The following is a 20466-nucleotide window of genomic DNA, read 5'->3' as shown; positions in this document are numbered from 1 at the left end:
TGACAAAATCTAGAATTCCTAATAAAAGTTTTCAGACAACTAGGCATAGAAAGAAACTTCCTCAACCTGATAAATACCATCTATGAAAATCTATATATCTCATTATATTTAATGATAGAAGACTGGATGCTTTCTGCCTAAATCGGGAACAAAACAAGAAGGTCTACTCTAATCATTTCTGGTAAACATTTTACTGGAGGCTCAAACAGTGCAATAAAGCAGAAAAATGAAACAAAAAGTGTCCAAACTGGAAAGGAAGAATTAAACTGTTTTTATCCATACAAGGCATAATTATCTTTTTAAAATGTTTGCTAGAATCTACCTAAAATCTAATAGAACAGTAGTAATGCATATATGAAAAGATACACATAAATATAAATAATCTATTACATTTCTATATATTAGCAACGAAAATGAGAAACTAAAATTTTAAAATATCATTTACAATAGCATCAACAAGTGGTAAACACATAGAGATACATCTGAAAAAAAATTGTGAAATATACATATGCTGGAAACTACAAAAAAATTGCTGAAATAATTAAAGAAACATAGACAGAGAGAGATATACCATATTCACAAGTCAGAAGACATATTATCATTGAAATGTCAATTCTCCCTAAATTAGTATATAGGTTCAATATGATCCCAGTGGAAATTTCCACAAAAGTTTTAGTAGGGATTAACTAACTGATTTTAACATTCATGTGAAAATACAAAGGGCCTGGAATAATCAAAGCAATTTTGTTTAAAAAAAAAATCCCACAAAACTCAGAAGAGACAAAGAGTATTAATATGATCTTTCAAACACAATGTAAAGCTATATGAATCCAGAGTATGATGGATTGATGTCAAGAAAGACAAATTCTTCAGTTTACTTTATGTCAAAGGTATTTAAAAAACAACAGAGGCCATGTTTGGGTCATATTAGAAAGACGTGCTTGAAAATATCCAGAGTCTGGTGATACTCAATTGAAACTAAATCTAAAATTTACATTAAAGAATTTTATAAGATTGAACATGTATTGATACTAAAAAATAATAATTTTTGAAGCACCATGTTGTAGTAGACATAGTGTGCATACTATTACATCCTGGTACATTTAAATCTTGGCCCAACTGTTTAAGACTCACATCTAATGTTTAGAGCTCTTCCTATTTATAAATAATAGGTGATAATACCTTCTCTTACGGATAGTCGTTTCAACGTGAGAGGTTATGTCTGTCATAAATATCAGAGGCATATGGCAAATAGTAGGAGCTCAATAAATGCTGACTTTCTCAAATTTGTGTGTGTGTGAATAGTGAAGTCTAGAGTCTGTGCTTATCTCATGTGCTTAACCTTTATGACTAACATGTTATTTGGCAGAATTTCAACAAATGCCAGCTAAATTAAATCTTGAATCAAAATAATCCAGAGTTGCAAATAATTGCCAGAAATAATATCCAAAAAAGTGCAGGAAGAACAACACACAAAAAATAGAGAAGAATAGGAATAGAAAATGTCAAGTATTTTAGAGCAAAGAACACTTGCAAAAGTTGCTTTTATTTTTTTCCGGTTGACTAATCAGGAGACTAGAAACTAGATTTTCATTGAAGACAGGTTTTTCATTAAAATGTGGTATTTATTTATTATTTTTAGAAGTATGAAGTTTAATATCAAAATTGCAAGCCAGAAATAAAAACTGTGCTGCTACAGTCTGAAAACTGAACACTTGTGCCCTAAATTCAAGAAATAAATTATATATAGCTAATCTTAAAACAACCAGGTTAGAAAAATAAAACTTACAGGGTTTAAAAATCTTGATATGCTTAAATGAATTACTCAACAACATTGCCATTTGGGGGAAAAAGGAATAGAAAATATATAGCAAAAACTAATATGATTTTTAATTTCTTTATCTCTATGTACTTCTAATAACGTAAATCAATTTAACGTCAGGTTAAAAACTGACTTTTAACTTTCTAACTGCAGGACACCGGCTATTTTTTACGTACATAGAAAATATGGTTAAAAACTATGTATCCAGAGAAGAAATTCTAACAGAATAATCAGAACAGAGACTGTGGTCCAAATGATATTCACAATATTTCTGAAATTGAAGAGTTCATTTGCAATTTTAGATGTGCTGTTTTTGACTAACAGAATAGAAAAATGAGGAAATTCACAGTTACATAAAATTTCTGAGTTGAATAAATATATCAATTGAGAGAAAAAGAAATAACCCATATTTTTCATTGCTGTGATAGCATTCAACTGCACACATGCGTAAAAAAGTTGTTCGATTTGGTTAACATAGTTTTTATATTATTTATTTCACTATGAATAAAGTGGAAAACTTGCCTATTTTATAAAGCATGTTTTGTACATAAAATATAGTTTGGATTTTGTTTTGAAAATAAGGGGAACACAAAGGATTTTAAATAAGAGTATTGCAGAATCAGGACTGTACTTCGAAAATTCGTACATAATGCGTTGAGAAAAATAGAGAAATATTAGTTAAAATTATTAATACATGAAGGAAAAGATAAAGTACTAAGTTAATACAGTGGTAGCAGTGATGGCAAGCAAGGGGAAGTTTATTATATTTTGGTGTAGAGAAGTTATATGTGAACAAGAAAGTACATCTATTTTATATAACTTATAGGCTTCTGGCTTAAGAAAGTAGGTAATCACTAGTGTCTTTCACCAGCAGTGAATATAGGACAAGTATGTTATGGGGGAAGAGAAGCTTAATTTTATACCTGATGCATATGGGACACTCAACGTATAAATGGAAGTTGAATATATAAGACAAATGCAGAAAATAGAGGCCTGAGCAGAGGAGAGAGAGATTCATCAGAAATAACTAGCATATTACAAGTAGAAATTCAATGTTGAATATGGAACAAATTTTTCAAAGGAAGGTGATAGAATGAGGATAGATGACTAAGGAAAAAACTCTGGGTGTCACTAGCCTTTACCAGTTGAATGAAGAAACAAAAGAGTTACCATGTAGTTTCCAAAAAACCTGAAGAAGACAATTCTTATTGATTATGACAGAGACATTGAGATGTATTCATTAAACACCTATTTATTGAGTATCAACTATGATACAATTGATCAACTATATCAATTGTAACAGATACTCAAGACACAGGAGATAAAATTAAAAAAGAAATGGTAAGGGTCTGCCCACAAAAAAGGTTTAAGTCTAGAGGGAAATAAAGTTAACTATATAAGTATGTAACTTGGAGGTAAAGGCTATGCATGAAATAGTGGAAGACAAAAACAGGTTAAATATAACTAAAAAATAAAGTGTGATAGAGCACGGGCCATTGGTAGAGGTAATGAAAGAAGCTGAGAATTTAAGAAATAAAACAATTGACCACATTCTCTTCTTCTAAATCTCTTCTATTTATTTCTCCAATGGGTAATTATGGAGGAAGTGTCTATAGCACAAGCTGAGAATTGAATCTGATGGAAAGAAATAATATTTATTTCCTTTCAATTTAGGCAACAGAGAGATCTCCAATCACGATGGTGCAAATTCTTGTTCTGCTACATATTAACTACATGGATATTAATTAACCACTGCAATATTACCTAACCATTTGAAACTTCAGTTTCATCATTTTTTTTAAAAGATGCCAATATGAGTATCTATCTGATATTAAATAACATAATTATTGATAATGACTTTTTAGCACAATTCTTTGAATATATTAACAGATCAATAAAGAGTATTATTTTGCTTTTTATTGTTTCTGAGAGTGTAGCTAAAAAGGAGAACAAATATTTCTCTATGAGAATAAAAATTTGAGAAAATTCCTGAATTGTAAATTTTCATTCAATAATTAGCAGAATGTTCACCAGAGATGGGAATTTGAAGAGGGTAATGAAGTATAAAAGAAAAAATGAGAAAAGAGACTAATAGGCAGGGTCAAATGCCCTGATGAGAAATTAAAACATTAAGTTTTTAAAATATATAAAAATACAGAGTTTATTTTTCCTTGGGAGTGCTGGACTTCTTAGGTATAGGAAAAGAGACATTTTTTTTTTTTTTATCGTTTGTTTGTTTTGTGGTTATAAAGAAATATCTTGTGAAATGACCATTCTTAATTATCAAATAGAAGGTTATCTACATTCTCATTAGGTAATTGTCAATACAGCATACAGCTGAGGTTGGTATTGCAGAATAATATGTAACTAGAACATTTTGTAAGCAGTATGAGTATTTTAAGTATGGCATTGATGATTTCCAGCATAAGCCAGTGCAGGTTCAAATGTATCCCAGAAATCCTGTAGTAGCTCTGATCCCCTTAATAGTAATTGGAGAAAGATGTACGAACCAGGAGATGAAGCGTACTGAGAGGAAGGGCGAAGGCACTATAGGTAAATGTAGATAGTAAATGTTCTAACTTCTCTCTCCCCCTAAATTAACTTAACAAAGATTTATTAAGTACCTTTATTAAGTGATTGGGACTATTTTAGGCACTGTTTATATATAAATATACCAAAAGAAGCTTGTATTCCAATATTTAACAAACTGATTATCTTTCACTGTTGTGTTTGTGATGTATTTTAGTCATAACATTAAAAGAAAATACTAATTTTAAAAATATAATTTATAGTGTGATGCAATCTGTTGTGCACTTTGATAACATCTTAGCATTACAATTATTTTCTAGAAGAATCCAGTTTCAATTTTATATGGAGTTAAATAGAAAACTAAACATAATGCAAAATAATTTACCTAAGTAGGAACTCAAAGATTTTATCCACTACTGACATTATATATGAAACTATGAAATGACTTAGAAAACATTTCAATGAGCTATCATTCCTTTTCAAAGAAACATAATACTCAAATGTATCACTTCATTTTTTCATTCAGAGATTAAGAAAAATAGAAAACATGTAGACACATAATTCTTCAAAGTATATGTGTTACAAATCCTTTCTAAATGAAGTACATTTATAGTTTTTAAAATGCAATTTCCTTGAAAACATTCCGATGCAGCATTTCTTCTCTTTCCTTTTAAATTGTCATCTTATGAATAAATTTATCTTCAGTACTGAAAGCTGAGATCAAAACATTTAGCACCATAAGATCAGACTAGACTACGTATGAAAGTATCTGTAATAATCCATTGTAGAGTACTAAAGAAGTATTATTCATACTCGCTACTGTATTGCGAATTATGTGCAAGCACAGTTCACTGAGCAAAGTCAATGTTCAGTAATTATTAGTAGAGTGATTGAGCAGATATCAGTTCCATTTAGTGGTTTGTTACTAAGTGTTTTAAAAATATCAATAATAAAATCATACATTCTAAATTTTGATGAGCTAATTTACATGTTTATTTTCACAGAAATTCATAAACATTTAATGATATACAAAACTAAAATAGTAAAACACATTGACTAGTCCAAATGTAGAGTTTGCATTATGAAATCAGTTTTTTAAAAAAATTTTCTTCATAACCATTCTGATATCCCTAATCTTTCTTCCATGCAGTTCTGTTTCCAGGGGCCCATATCCTTTCCTTCTAGTTCTCTGCCTGCCCAGAGATTGTACATCTTTAGAGATGAGCAAAACTCTGCACTCTGCAACATCAGCACCCTCTGACTAATCAAAAGTTAAGTTGGCCCAGGTTTTAGTTTCTCTGTTAAGTCTTGTTGGAAAGTAATACAATAAATCTTATTACAAGATACAGCTGGTTATGTATACATTATATCTCTGGAGATATTTGCATTTTAAGAGAAAGGTCAAGGATGCCTTAATTACAAACATTGCATTTTTGGTTATTTAAATAGTATCTGAGGAAATGGTGAAGATATATAGGAAGTGAAGAAAGATACTTGTATCTACCACGTGTGAAAGATTATCTCAGTAAATAAAATTGGTTGCATATTCATCTACTATAATAATACCAAAAAAGAAGATATATATCTTCAAAGTTTAAGAAAATTCAGTATTTTTATATCAGCAAAATGACTGGCAAAGATAATGACACAATAAAGATACAAAAATGAGTATTTTAAAGTAGAATTCTGATAGGAAAACTGCTAATTTTAAAAATTATGTATGTAAAGGTGAGGTTGCTGTTAAACATTTTACACCAATAGAGAGATCAATTGGAATATTTTATATGAAGAAAAGAAATAATGGTTTAACTTTGTCAATAAAGCAAGCATCTAGCTCTGTTCTCTTGTCTTACTCTCTTTACTTCTATTGCACTCGAAATGATGGTAGAATTTTTGATTTATCACACTTTTAATTGGTCTCCTTGGTGACATGTTCCATATGTTTATTATTCATTTAGTCAAACTTCTCTCTGAGTTTACTATGATACCTGAATACTAATGTGTCTATTTTCCTAATCCTTAATAAATCATTTATTCAAAGACAGATCCAGTATAAAGAATCTCCGTTTATTATTTTCAGAAACTCCTATCCCTAGTTTTCACATTTCTTGCAGAATCACTGGAAATATTTTTCAAATAACAAATAGTATAAGAATGACACTCATAACCTGGGAAAAAGAAGTAAATTATTTGGTTGCTCTGATGCATTTGAAACCATTATAAGTATGTGTTTTATGACTGGGCACGGTGCCTCATGCCTGTAATACCAGCACTTTGAGAGGCCAAGGAGGGAGGATCACTTGAGGTCAGGAGTTCAAGATCAGCCTGGCCAACATGGTGAAACTCCATCTCTACTAAAAATATAAGAATTAGCCGCTCATGGTGGCACATGCCTGTAATCTCAGCTACTCGGAAGGCTGAGACAGGAGAATCGCTTGAACCCAGAGGAGGAGGTTGCAGTCAGGAGAGATTGTGCCACTGCACTCCAGCTTGGGCAACAGAGCAAGACTCCATCTCCAAAAAAAAAAAGAGAGAAGAAGAATGTGTTTTCGAAATGAAATGTCTAAATCATTTGTTGAATGTAAAATCTACACAATTCAATTTAGCTTTGTGTCAAGTATCAATTCACTTAATATATTTTTATCATATTGCAATCTTTTTTTTTTTTTGTGACAGAATCTTGCTCTGTCACCTAGGCTGGCTGGAGTGCAGTGGTGAGTCACCGCGCCCGGCCCATATTGTAATATTTTTAAGCAAAATTGAAAAAAGATTTCTTTAGAAATATTACACATTTATAGTAGTTTTAATTTTTTGTATCTTACTTTTGATAATCTGGATATATTGCAAGCTATATATAAAGTATTTATTTGTATTACATGTAGATAAAAGATAGTAAGGGCTTAGAATACATCAAAGTAAGCAAAGAAACAACACTTATTCCATTATTATATTTTAGATAAACATCTGAACCTCTGTTAGTTAATTACAATTAGCAGGTTTAGTTTTATACATCTACTTGATATATATATATATATTCAGATACTTAAAGATGATAGTTGATATCTTATTTGGAATTTATACAGGGATATATATATATATATATATTATATATATATCTTCAAAATTAAAATTGTGTTTGCACATCCTAAATACCTTCCAACCAAGACACCAATGGCAGAACTTCTGGTGGTGTTCTATCCCTCTGTCAAATTCAAATATCAAAATTTTCACAGCTAATGATACCTGAGGGCCATTACACAGGCATTGTGGTAAAGTTGAAAGGATATGTTATAAATTTTGAGTTCACACTCAGAGGATTGGATTTGCCTTGCAAAAGGACTTAATGCCAGTGCCATTAACCATCTCCTTTCCATTTTCACTGCATCCAACACTCTGATAGATGAACAGAGCTATACAGTCAGCAGGTACACTATAGGAAGACAAGATTTTTCCTTAAATACAAAATATTTAATATAAAATATTATACTTTAAGCAAAGGGAAGAGGAGTAAGCTAGCACACCTGGTTAAAAAGAGGCAAATGTATTTACAGACTACACGGAATATGACAAACTATGTAGGACACTGTGTAGGACCCAGACCAGACCAGGCCAGGATGGTCATTTCAGGAACAGGAGCTAAGAGTTTCATCACTTACTGATGAGGAAGAGATGGAGATTTAAAATTCATTGTGCATTTAGATTCTTATTTCAGAAAATGAATTCAGTTATCAAGAGACCATTTTTATCATCTTTGTAAAATTTCAAAGAAAAAAATCACTGTAGATATTTTTATATGAGAACATTTTGAATGATTAATCCTACAGAGCTATTTTCTATCTCATCATCTGGAAAACAAAAGTATACAAATGCAGGAAAACAGCCACTATTCAGAGTCCAGATGAGGTCAGCTACATTATTTTTGTACTTTGCTCATAATCTGTGTGAAGAAATGAATAAATATCAGGTGCAACTTTCTAATTTCAAAGCTGTCCAGCAAGAAAATGAACTCCTTAATAAAGTAGAGAGTTTTCCCACTGCGAGAATTGTTCAAGCAAAGACCATTAACCTTTTTTTTTATTTTCTGGGATATTATTATAGGGTCCTTTTTACATTAAGGGAAATGATTCATACTTTCAGTAATTAGGTTTCCATTATCTAAATTTTTTTATACATGAATTGATTAGCTTTTATGTTGTGATAATGTGGCTATTGTTTTTCTTAAAGACTTTCTTTTGTTTTTTAGCCATATAGAGTGGTGTTGGGGTGAGAAAGGTGAAAAGGAGATATAATTCACCCCAAAGAGACACTCCTTATCAATGAGAGAGAAAATTAAGAATGTTTGGCTTCAATAAATAACCAAAATTATTTGATGACTTTGAGTATGCATGGAAAAGTGGTTAATGTAGTTAGATAATTCAAGACACTATAAGAAATATGTGAAACAAAAGAAAGATTGAGAGAAAGGAAAGTCTGAATAGAAGAGAACCTATCCATAACTGAGAATTGAGAGTATTTTTGAGACTTATGGAATTACATTGAGGAATTCACACATTATAGCTAAAATAGAATGATAAAATTATGACTATAATTTATAGAGAATCAGAAATATGATGCAGATTATGATTCTGAGACGTGAATACTGTTTAAATTGAAATAAATATTTTTCTTAGTATTTTGTTAGTGGGCTGCTTTCTAATGGTTTGCTATAAATAATGTTTTTACACTACATTTATGATTATTTTAGGAATGCCTTCTCTTATTTACTAAATTTGAAAAACCATATGATTTGAATAAATATTAATGTTTATGATTATTTTAATTGTTACAATATGACTTTAATTTTCCAATGAAAAATAATTTACAACTTTATTAAGAGATAGAAAATAACCTTTCCCATGTGTTCTGAACTTCTTAGAAGGCCTCACAAACTGCCTCATTTATGTGACAAGGTGTTTATTAAAGAAGAAAACTATGTACTGCATATACAGCAGTGAAGTAAATTAAAATTAAGAGTTATTTCATGGATTTATACTTGATTCTCATGTTTGATGAGCCTTTTAAAGGTTGTTTTGTGTAAATTATTCCAGAAATATTATACAGTAATTGTACAGTAGCATAACAACTACATATAGTAAAACCCTAAAATTAAATGATTAAATTATTTACACTTTGGATGTTGGATAGATTCAAGTCCCAACTCCAAGACTATAAAGAAGCTTTACAGGATTTCTTAGCATGTTCTAAAACTAAATTTAAATTATAATTATAGTCTTCCTCTTCATACTAAAAATATGTGAACCACAATGAATAGTTTGGAATAATATTTGCCTAGCAAAATAAATATCCAAAAAAAGGTTTTATTGGTCCTATTGTAAAAATGAGCAACTAGACCACAAATATAATTATACAGTATTCTGATCAAGTAATATACTATATTAGTTGAAATTTAATTTAAATGAGTATTAAAATACGATGTAACAACGCAACTGATATGAAATACTGAGTAACTGAATAAAGACATTGCAATGTTGTTTCAATTCTCTCTCATCTGTCAATAAAAAAGTTAAAATCACAGATATTTGAAAAGTACTCCATCTTCCAAGTTTACAATCTCTTTATGTCTTTTTACATATATTAAAAGATGCCAACTTATATATCCCTTTATATATTCCTTTATATTGATTTTATTGTAGTAAAATGCAAAATAATACAGCCTGCACACACAACTATAAATTAAGCTACTGAGGAACTCACAGATACTGTTGATGTTGATTATAGCCAAATAAATAATGTAAAGGCTACACTACTCTGCTCATCCAGAACCAAAATCAAATTATCCCGTGTAGCAGACACCACAGATAAATCTATAGGAAAATCCACATTTTGGGCCGGGCGCAGTGGCTCAAGCCTGTAATCCCAGCACTTTGGGAGGCCGAGACGGGAGGATCATGAGGTCAGGAGATCGAGACCATGCTGGCTAACACGGTGAAACCCCGTCTCTACTAAAAAAAAAAAAAAAAAAACTAGCCGGGCGTGGTGGCGGGCGCCTGTAGTCCCAGCTACTCGGAGGCTGAGGCAGGAGAAAGGCGTAAACGTGGAAGGCGGAGCTTGCAGTGAGCTGAGATCTGGCCCCTGCACTCCAGCCTGGGCGATAAAGCGAGACTCTGTCTCAAAAAAAAAAAAAAAAGAAAATCCACATTTTGGAAAAATCTACATTATTCCAAATTGGAATAAGTGACTGTTACAATAGATGCATAGATACTAATATTGGTACAAAAAATGAGAAATAAAGAAATAATAACTCCAAAGGAACATGTTAATTTCCCATGAACAGATCCCCAATAAAACAAAATCTATAAAATTTCTACAACTGAATTAAAAATACTGATCTTAAGAAAACTCAGCAAGCTAAAGGAGATAATAGGTAGATAATACAAAGAAATCAAGGAAACAATTCATGATTGAATGAGACTTTCAAAAGGGAGAGTGATATCATAAAAAAGAACCAAACAGAAATCTTGGAAATGAGGAATTAAATCCATAAAATAAAAATACAGTTGAAAGCTTCAGCAATAAACTAGATCAAACGGAAACAAATAATTTATGAACTGGAAGACACATATTTTAAAATAAATTAGAAAAAAACAGAAAAATAAAAATCAGAATGAAGAAAGCCTATGTAACTAATGTGACACCATTAAGCAAACAAATATTTGCGTATTGGAATTCACAGAAGCAGGTGGGAAAAGCATAGAAAACATCTTTAATACTAAAATAGCTGAAACGTTCTCAAACCTTAGGAGAAATATAGACATTTAGATATAGAAGGCTCAGTGAGTCCCAAATAAATTTAACCCAAACGATCATCTCTGAGGCAAATAGTTAAACTGTCAAAAGTCAAAGACAAGGAGAAAATTCTAAAAATAGCAAAAGTGTCAAGTCACAAATAAGAGAGTCTCCATCAGACTAACAGCAGATTTCTGAACATAAATCTTATAGTCCAGGACATGAATAATATATTTGAAGTGCTTAAATAGGGCGGGGGGTGGGGGCGGGGAACCTTTTAGTCAAGAATACTATTTTGAGCAAAGCAATTCTTCCAAAATAAAGAAAAAATAAAATATCTCCCAGACAAGCAAAAACAGGGCATTCATCACCACTGGACCAGCCCTGTGAGATAAATGAAAGGAAGTCCTACACTTGGAAATAGTTCAAATACCCCACTTAAAAGATATAGAGTGGTGAATGGATAAGATAACTTGACCCAACTATATGCTAGCTACAAATGACTCATTTTACCTGTAGAGACACACATAGGCTGAAAGTGAAGGAATGGAAAGTTATATTCCATGCATGTGGAAACAAAAAGCATGCAGAAGTAGCTATCTTTATATCAGGTAAAATAGGCTTTAAGTCAAAAGACTTAAAAATATATAGGCCGGGCACGGTCTGTAATCCCAGCCTGTAATTACACGGTCTGTAATCAAGCCTGTAATCCCAGCACTTTGGGAGGCCGAGACGGGCGGATCACAAGGTCAGGAGATCGAGACCGTGCTGGCTAACACGGTGAAACCCCGTCTCTACTAAAAATACAAAAAAAAAAAAAAACTAGCCAGGTGAGGTGGTGGGCGCCTGTAGTTCCAGCTACTCAGGAGACTGAGGCAGGAGAATGGCGTAAACCCAGGAGGCAGAGCTTGCAGTGAGCCAAGATCTGGCCACTGCGCTCCAGCCTGGGCAGCAGAGCGAGACTCTGTTTCAAAACAATAAATAAATAAAAAATAAAAATATATATATACAAAGGTAGTCATTATATAATAATGAAGGAATAAATTCAGCAAGAATGAATAAATTCATATATATCAATTATAAATATATGTGCGCCCAATACTGGAGCACCCAAATATATAAAGCAAATATTAGAGCTAAAGGGAAAGAGACTCCAAAACAATAATAGTTGGGGACTTCAACGCCTCACTTTCAGCAATGGACATATCATCTTGACAGAAAATTTTTAAAAATCAGACTTAAGCTGCACAGTAGATCAAATGGACCCAAATGACATTTAGAAAACATGTCATCCAAAAGCTTCAGAATACACATTTTCCTCATCAGCACATGGAACATTCTCCAAGATAGACTATATGTTGGGCCACAAAACAAGCCTTGACAAATTTTTAAAACTTGAAATTATATAAAATATTTTCTCAGATGACAATGGAATAAACCTGAAAATCAATAGCAAGAAAAACTGAAAACCATAAAAATACATGGAAATAAAACATCATGGTCTTGAACTACCAATGTGTCTATGAAGAAATTTTTTAAATTATAAAATATTTTGAAACAAATAAAAATAAATTGTAAAACTATACCAAATCCTATGGGATACAAGAAAAGCAGCACTAAGAGGGAAATTTATAGGAATAAATGCCTTCATCTAAAAAGTAGAAATATTTCAAATAAACAGCCTAAGAATGCACCTCAAAGCACTACAAAAGCGAGAACAAACCAAATACAAACTTAGTTGAAGGGAAAATAATAACGATCACAGCAGAACTAAATGAAATAGAGATGAGAAAATATTTTAAAAATGAAATCTGAAGTTGTTTTTTGAAAAGACAAAGTTGAGAAACCATAGCTAGACTTACTAAGAAAAAAAAGAGATGACCCTCCAAAAAAATAAAACTAGAAATGAAAAAGAAGGCATTACAACTGATATCACAGACATAAAAAAGGTCATTAGAGACTATTATAAACAATGATACACCATGAAATTGAAAAACCAATAAGAAATGAATAAATTTTTGAACACATATAACCTACCACGATTGAACTAGGAAGAAGTAGAAAACTCTAACAGAGCAATAACAAACAATAAGATTGAATCAGCAATAAAAAGTCTCCCAAAATGAAAAGCCCAGGACAGAAAGGGTTTACTGCTTGAATTCTACAAACTTTTAAAGAACACCAATTTTTTTCAAACTATTCCAAATAATTGAAGAGAAAGGGCTTCTTCCTAATTCATTCTGTGATGCCCACTTTTATTTAACTCAGTACTGGAAGCCCTAGCCAGAGCAATCAGGCAAGAGACAGAAACAAAACCATTCAAACTAGAAAAGAGGCCTAAGCTCTGCCTCCTATCAGATCAGAAGTGGCATTAGATTCTCATTGGAGTGCGAAACCAATTGTGAACCGTGCATGCAAGAGGTCTAGGTTGCATGCTCCTTATGATAATCTAATGCCTTATGACCTGTCACCATCTTCCATCACCCCCAGAGGGGACCATCTATTTTCAGGAAAACAAGCTTGAGGCTCCCATTGATTCTTCAATATGGTGGGCTGTATAATTATTTCATTATATATTAAAATATAATAATAATAGAAATAAAATGCACAATAAAGATAATGCACTTGAATCATCCCAGAATCATCCTCCCACCCATCCATGGAAAAATTGCCTTTAACAAAACTAGTCCCTTGAGTTAAAAAATGTAATTTCTTGAATTTCAGATAAACTGCCTTTCATGGGTACCAACCATTGTGCAATATATTTTGTTGACACGCAGGAAGAATTATGTACCTCATAGTCCGTTTAATCAAGCCAATATATTTATGTGGATTTTAAATTATGAGTTTTCTAACAAATGAATGCAAGCAGCAAATTGAGTTTAGTGAAACACGCTATTTTTCCACCCAATTATAGTTCTTAAAACTCTAAAAGGGAAACATCTGTTGAGCCAGTTATAGAGCTGGTTGCTGACTGAGAACAGCAGGAGAGCTTGCAGTTAATCATCTGTACTCCTACCAGGAGCGCCACTCACCATTGTGAATTACTGAGGATGGTTTCCTGAAGGATAAGGCACTATGTAGTTTCCATGTAAAGAGCAGTAAAAGTCACAGCAGGGAGAAATGGGAATTGGCACTTTAACAAAAGGAGGAGGAGTTCTAACAGTTTCATTAGTAGCTCAGAGGTTTGTATCAGCACCTCTTTAGAAAACACAGAATAAAACCTGCTGTAAAATAAGGTATTAGTCTTAAATATAGCAAATACAGGAGTCAATTTACTGTATCTTAACAAGGTGTTAACTTGAGTAATCAGCACGTTGAATAAACCTTCAGTTTAATTTGTGTATGTACATTTAGCATAGAGGGAAGCCAAATGAATTATCCAAGTTAGAAACAGATAAAGACAAGCAAGAAATACAGCAGAGCATATTTTATTTTTCTCTATTAGAAATCATCTGTTTACAACAAATTGAAGTTTCATCATACTCAAATATTTCTATAAATATTTATGGATTATAAACATGAATACAAAAATGAAACTGAAGGAATATAAATACCTACCTGTCTTCTGGTTTTTTTTGATTCTATGTATCACATTTTCAGTGCTGAGAATCTACATCTCTGCTTCTCTCACTTTCTTTCTTTTTTCTTCTCTTTTTTCCTTTTTTTCATCTTTTTGTTTTTTTTGATTCACTGAAGACAAAATTTCTGCATCCTCTTCAACAAAATAGTCAGTTTCTTTGGCCTTTCCTTCTATAAATTAAATAATGAACATTGCATTCAGTTTTCCTCATTATTTGTGTTTATCAATCTAATAAAACATTTTGTGGATTCTCATATACAGCTTTTTGATGGTCTATCTTAATATTCCTTCTCTAGAGATCAGTATGAACTGAATTTACTGAAATTTACAAACTTAATACATCAATATTTTTTCAGAATTTTTTACTGAAGAAATTACCACATAAATAGACTTCCAGGTACACATCAACATGTGGACCACAAATGGAAGAATTGATTGAAATACATTTTGTTTTTAATTTGAAAACAGTCGCTGGGGTGGAGCAAGATGGCCGAATAGGAACAGCTCCAGTCTCCAACTCCCAGTGTGAGCGACACAGAAGACTGGTGATTTCTGCATTTTCAACTGAGGTACTGGGGTCATCTCACTAGGGAGTGTCAGACAATCGGTGCTGGTCAGCTGCTGCAGCCCGACCAGTGAGAGCTGAAGCAGGGCAAGGCATCACCTCACCTGGGAAGTGCAAGGGGGAAGGGAATCCCTTTTCCTAGCCAGGGGAACTGAGACACACAACACCTGGAAAATCGGGTAACTCCCACCCCAATACTGCGCTTCAAGCAAATGGGCACACCAGGAGGTTATAGCCACACCTGGCTGGGAGGGTCCCACGGCCACTGAGCCTCCCTCCTTGCTAGCACAGCAGCAAGGCAGCTACAATCTAACCGCAAGGCAGCAGCAAGGCTGGGGGAGGGGCACCTGCCATTGCTGAGGCTTAAGTAGGTAAACAAAGCTGCTGGGAAGCTCGAACTGGGTGGAGCTCACAACAGCTCAAGGAAACCTGCGTGTCTCTGTACAATCCACCTCTGGGGACAGGGCACAGCTAAACAACAACAACAAAAAAGCAGCAGATACCTGTGCAGACGCAAACGACTCTGTCTGACAGCTTTGAAGAGAGCAGTGGATCTCCCAACATGGAGGCTGAGATCTAAGAACGGACAGACTGCCTGCTCAAGTGGGTCCCTGACCCCTGAGTAGCCTAATTGGGAGACATCCCCGACTAGGGGCAGTCTGACACCCCACACCTCACAGGGTGGAGTACACCCCTGAGAGGAAGCTTCCAAAGTAAGAATCAGACAGGTACACTCGCTGTTCAGCACTATTCTATCTTCTGCAACCTCTGCTGCTGATACCCAGGCAAACAGGGTCTGGAGTGGACCTCAAGCAATCTCCAAGAGACCTACAGCTGAGGGTCCTGACTATTAGAAGGAAAACTATCAAACAGGAAGAACACCTATACCAAAACCCCATCAGTACGTCACCATCATCAAAGACCAGAGACAGATAAAACCACGAAGATGGGGAAGAAGCAGGGCAGAAAAGCTGGAAATTCAAAAAATAAGAGCACATCTCCCCCTGCAAAGGAGCGCAGCCCATCGCCAACAACGGATCAAAGCTAGTTAGAGAATGACTTTGATGAGCCGGGCGCGGTGGCTCAAGCCTGTAATCCCAGCACTTTGGGAGGCCGAGACGGGCGATCACGAGGTCAGGAGATCGAGACCATCCTGGCGAACACGGTGAAACCCCGTCTCTACTAAAAAATACAAAAACTAGCCGGGCAAAGTGGCGGGTGCCTGTAGTCCCAGCTACTCGGGAGCTGAGGCAGGAGAATGGCCTAAACCCGGGAGGCGGAGCTTGCAGTGAGCTGAGATCGGCCACTGCACTCCAGCCCGGGCGACAGAGCGAGACTCCTTCTCAACAAAAAAAAAAAAAAAAAAAAGAGATGACTTTGATGAGATGAGAGAAGAAAGCTTCAGTCCATCAAACTTCTCAGAGCTAAAGGAGGAATTACATACCCAGTGCAAAGAAACTAAAAATCTTGAAAAACAGTGGAAGAATTGATAGCTAGAATAATTAATGCAGAGAAGGTCATAAATGAAATGACAGAGATGAAAACCATGACACGAGAAATACGTGACAAATGCACAAGCTTCAGTAACCGACTCGATCAACTGGAAGAAAGAGTATCAGCGATTGAGGATCAAATGAATGAAATGAAGCGAGAAGAGAAACCAAAAGAAAAAAGAAGAAAAAGAAATGAACAAAGCCTGCAAGAAGTATGGGATTATGTAAAAAGACCAAATCTACGTCTGATTGGGGTGCCTGAAAGTGAGGGAGAAAATGGAACCAAGTTGGAAAACACTCTTCAGGATATCATCCAGGAGAACTTCCCCAACCTAGTAGGGCAGGCCAACATTCAAATTCAGGAAATACAGAGAACGCCACAAAGATACTCCTCCAGAAGAGCAACTCCAGGACACATAATTGCCAGATTGACCAAAGTTGAAATGAAGGAAAAATCTTCAGGGCAGCCAGAGAGAAAGGTCGGGTTACCCACAAAGGGAAGCCCATCAGACTAAAAGCAGACCTCTCGGCAGAAACTCTACAAGCCAGAAGAGAGTGGGGGCCAATATTCAACGTTCTTAAAGAAAAGAATTTTCAACCCAGAATTTCATATCCAGCCAAACTAAGTTTCATCAGTGAAGGAGAAATAAAATCCTTTACAGATAAGCAAATGCTTAGAGATTTTGTCACCACCAGGCCTGCCTTACAAGAGACCCTGAAGGAAGCCCTAAACATGGAAAGGAACAACCAGTACCAGCCATTGCAAAAACATGCCAAAATGTAAAGACCAGCGAGGCTAGGAAGAAACTGCATCAACTAACGAGCAAAATAACCAGTTATTATCATAATGGCAGGATCAAGTTCACACATAACAATATTAACCTTAAATGTAAATGGACTAAATGCTCCAATTAAAAGACACAGACTGGCAAACTGGATCAAGAGTCAAGACCCATCAGTCTGCTGTATTCAGGAGACCCATCTCACATGCAGAGACATACATAGGCTCAAAATAAAGGGATGGAGGAAGATCTACTAAGCAAATGGAGAACAAAAAAAGCAGAGGTTGCAATCCTAGTCTCTGATAAAATAGACTTTAAACCATCAAAGATCAAAAGAGACAAAGAAGGCCATTACATAATGGTAAAAGGATCAATTCAACAGGAAGAGCTAACTATTCTAAATATATATGCACCCAATACAGGAGTACCCAAATTCATAAAGTAAGTCCTTAGAGACTTACAAAGAGACTTGGACTCCCATACAATAATAATGGGAGACTTCAACACTCCATTGTCAACATTAGACAGATCAACGAGACAGAAAGTTAATAAGGATATCCAGGAATTGAACTCATCTCTGCACCAAGGAGACCTAATAGACATCTATAGAACTCTCCACCCCAAATCAACAGAATATACATTCTTCTCAGCACCACATCACACTTATTCAAAAATTGACCACATAATTGGAAGTAAAGCACTCCTTAGCAAATGTAAAAGAATAGTAATTATACCAAACTGTCTCTCAGACCACAGTGCAATCAAACTAGAACTCAGGACTAAGAAACTCAATCAAAACCGCTCAACTACATGGAAACTGAACAACCTGCTCCTGAACGACTACTGGGTACATAACGAAATGAAGGCAGAAATAAAGATGTTCTTTGAAACCAATGAGAACAAAGATACAATGTACCAGAATCTCTGGGACACATTTAAAGCAGTGTGTAGAGTGAAATTTATAGCATAAAATGCCCACAAGAGAAAGCTGGAAAGATCTAAAATTGGCACCCTAACATCACAATTAAAAGAACTGGAGAAGCAAGAGTAAACACATTCAAAAGCTAGCAGAAGGCTAGAAATAAGTAAGATCAGAGAAGAACTGAAGGAGATAGAGACACAAAAAACCCTCCAAAAAATCAGTGAATCCAGGAGTTGGTTTTTTGAAAAAATCAACAAAATTGACAGACCGCTAGCAAGACTAATAAAGAAGAAAAGAGAGAAGAATCAAATAGATGCAATAAAAAAATGATAAAGGGGATATCACCACTGACCCCACAGAAATACAAACTACCATCAGAGAATAGTATAAACACCTCTACGCAAATCAACTAGAAAATCTAGAAGAAATGGATAATTCCCTGGACACTTACACTCTCCCAAGACTAAACCAGGAAGAAGCTGAATCCCTGAATAGACCAATAGTAGGCTCTGAAATTGAGGCAATAATTAATAGCCTACCAACCAAAAAAAGGCCAGGACCAGATGGATTCACAGCTGAATTCTACCAGAGGTACAAGGAGGAGCTGGAACCATTCCTTCTGAAACTATTCCAATCAATAGAAAAAGAGGGAATCCTCCCTAACACATTTTATGAGGCCAATATCATCCTGATACCAAAGCCTGGCAGAGACACACACAAAAAAGAAAATTTTAGACCAATATCTCTGATGAACATTGATGCAAAAATCCTCAATAAAATACTGGCAAACTGGATTCAGCAGCACATCAAAAAGCTTATCCACCATGATCAAGTGGGCTTCATCCCTGGGATGCAAGGCTGGTTCAACATTCGCAAATCAATAAACGTAATCCAGCATATAAACAGAACCAAAGACAAAAACCACATGATTATCTCAATAGATGCAGAAAAGGCCTTTGACAAAATTCAGCAGCCCTTAATGTTAAAACTCTCAATAAATTCGGTATTGATGGAACGTACCTCAAAATAATAAGAGCAATTTATGACAAACCCACAGCCAATATAATACTGAATGGGCAAAAACTGGAAAAATTCCCTTTGAAAACTGGCACAAGACAGGGATGCCCTCTCTCACCACTCCTATTCAACATAGTGTTGGAAGTTCTGGCTAGGGCAATCAGGCAAGAGAAAGAAATCAAGGGTATCCAGTTAGGAAAAGAAGAAGTCAAATTGTCCCTGTTTGCAGATGACATGATTGTATATTTAGAAAACCCCATTGTCTCAGCCCAAAATCTCCTTAAGCTGATAAGCAACTTCAGCAAAGTCTCAGGATACAAAATTAATGTGCAAAAATCACAAGCATTCTTATACACCAGTAACGGACAAACAGAGAGCCAAATCATGAATGAACTTCCATTCACAATTGCTTCAAAGAGAATAAAATACCTAGGAATCCAACTTACAAGGGTTGTAAAGGACCTCTTGAAGGAGAACTACAAACCACTGCTCAGTGAAATAAAAGAGGACACAAACAAATGGAAGAACATACCATGCTCATGGATAGGAAGAATCATTATCGTGAAAATGGCCATACTGCCCAAGGTGATTTATAGATTCAATGCCATCCCCATCAAGCTACCAATGAGTTTCCTCACAGAATTGGAAAAAACTGCTTTAAAGTTCATATGGAACCAAAAAAGAGCCCGCATTGCCAAGACAATCCTAAGTCAAAAGAACAAAGCTGGAGGCATCACGCTACCTGACTCAAACTATACTACAAGGCTTCAGTAACCAAAACAGCATGGTACTGGTACCAAAACAGAGATATAGACCAATGGAACAGAACAGAGTCCTCAGAAATAATACCACACATCTACAGCCATCTGATCTTTGACAACCTGACAAAAACAAGAAATGGGGAAAGGATTCCCTATTTAATAAATGGTGCTGGGAAAATTGGCTAGCCATAAGTAGAAAGCTGAAA

At 34.6% G+C, this 20466-nt stretch overlaps 1 long non-coding RNA gene across 1 annotated transcript in view; it reads left to right on the top strand.

Annotated features, from left to right (window-relative positions):
* The window catches only part of LOC117075073, a 39541-nt gene extending 33357 nt beyond the window's left edge, over window positions 1-6184 (top strand). The window contains exon 4 of the long non-coding RNA XR_004433834.1: window positions 5502-6184. This is a non-coding gene — a long non-coding RNA (uncharacterized LOC117075073). The remainder of the gene's footprint in view (window positions 1-5501) is intronic.
* Window positions 6185-20466: the final 14282 nt, after the last annotated feature.

Source organism: Trachypithecus francoisi, unplaced genomic scaffold (assembly GCF_009764315.1).
Source record: "Trachypithecus francoisi isolate TF-2019V2 unplaced genomic scaffold, Tfra_2.0 Lachesis_group5, whole genome shotgun sequence".
Classification (NCBI taxonomy): Eukaryota; Metazoa; Chordata; class Mammalia; order Primates; family Cercopithecidae; genus Trachypithecus; species Trachypithecus francoisi.
The sequence above is the reverse complement of the archived record's forward strand: the minus strand, read 5'-3'. Positions and strand labels throughout refer to the sequence as shown.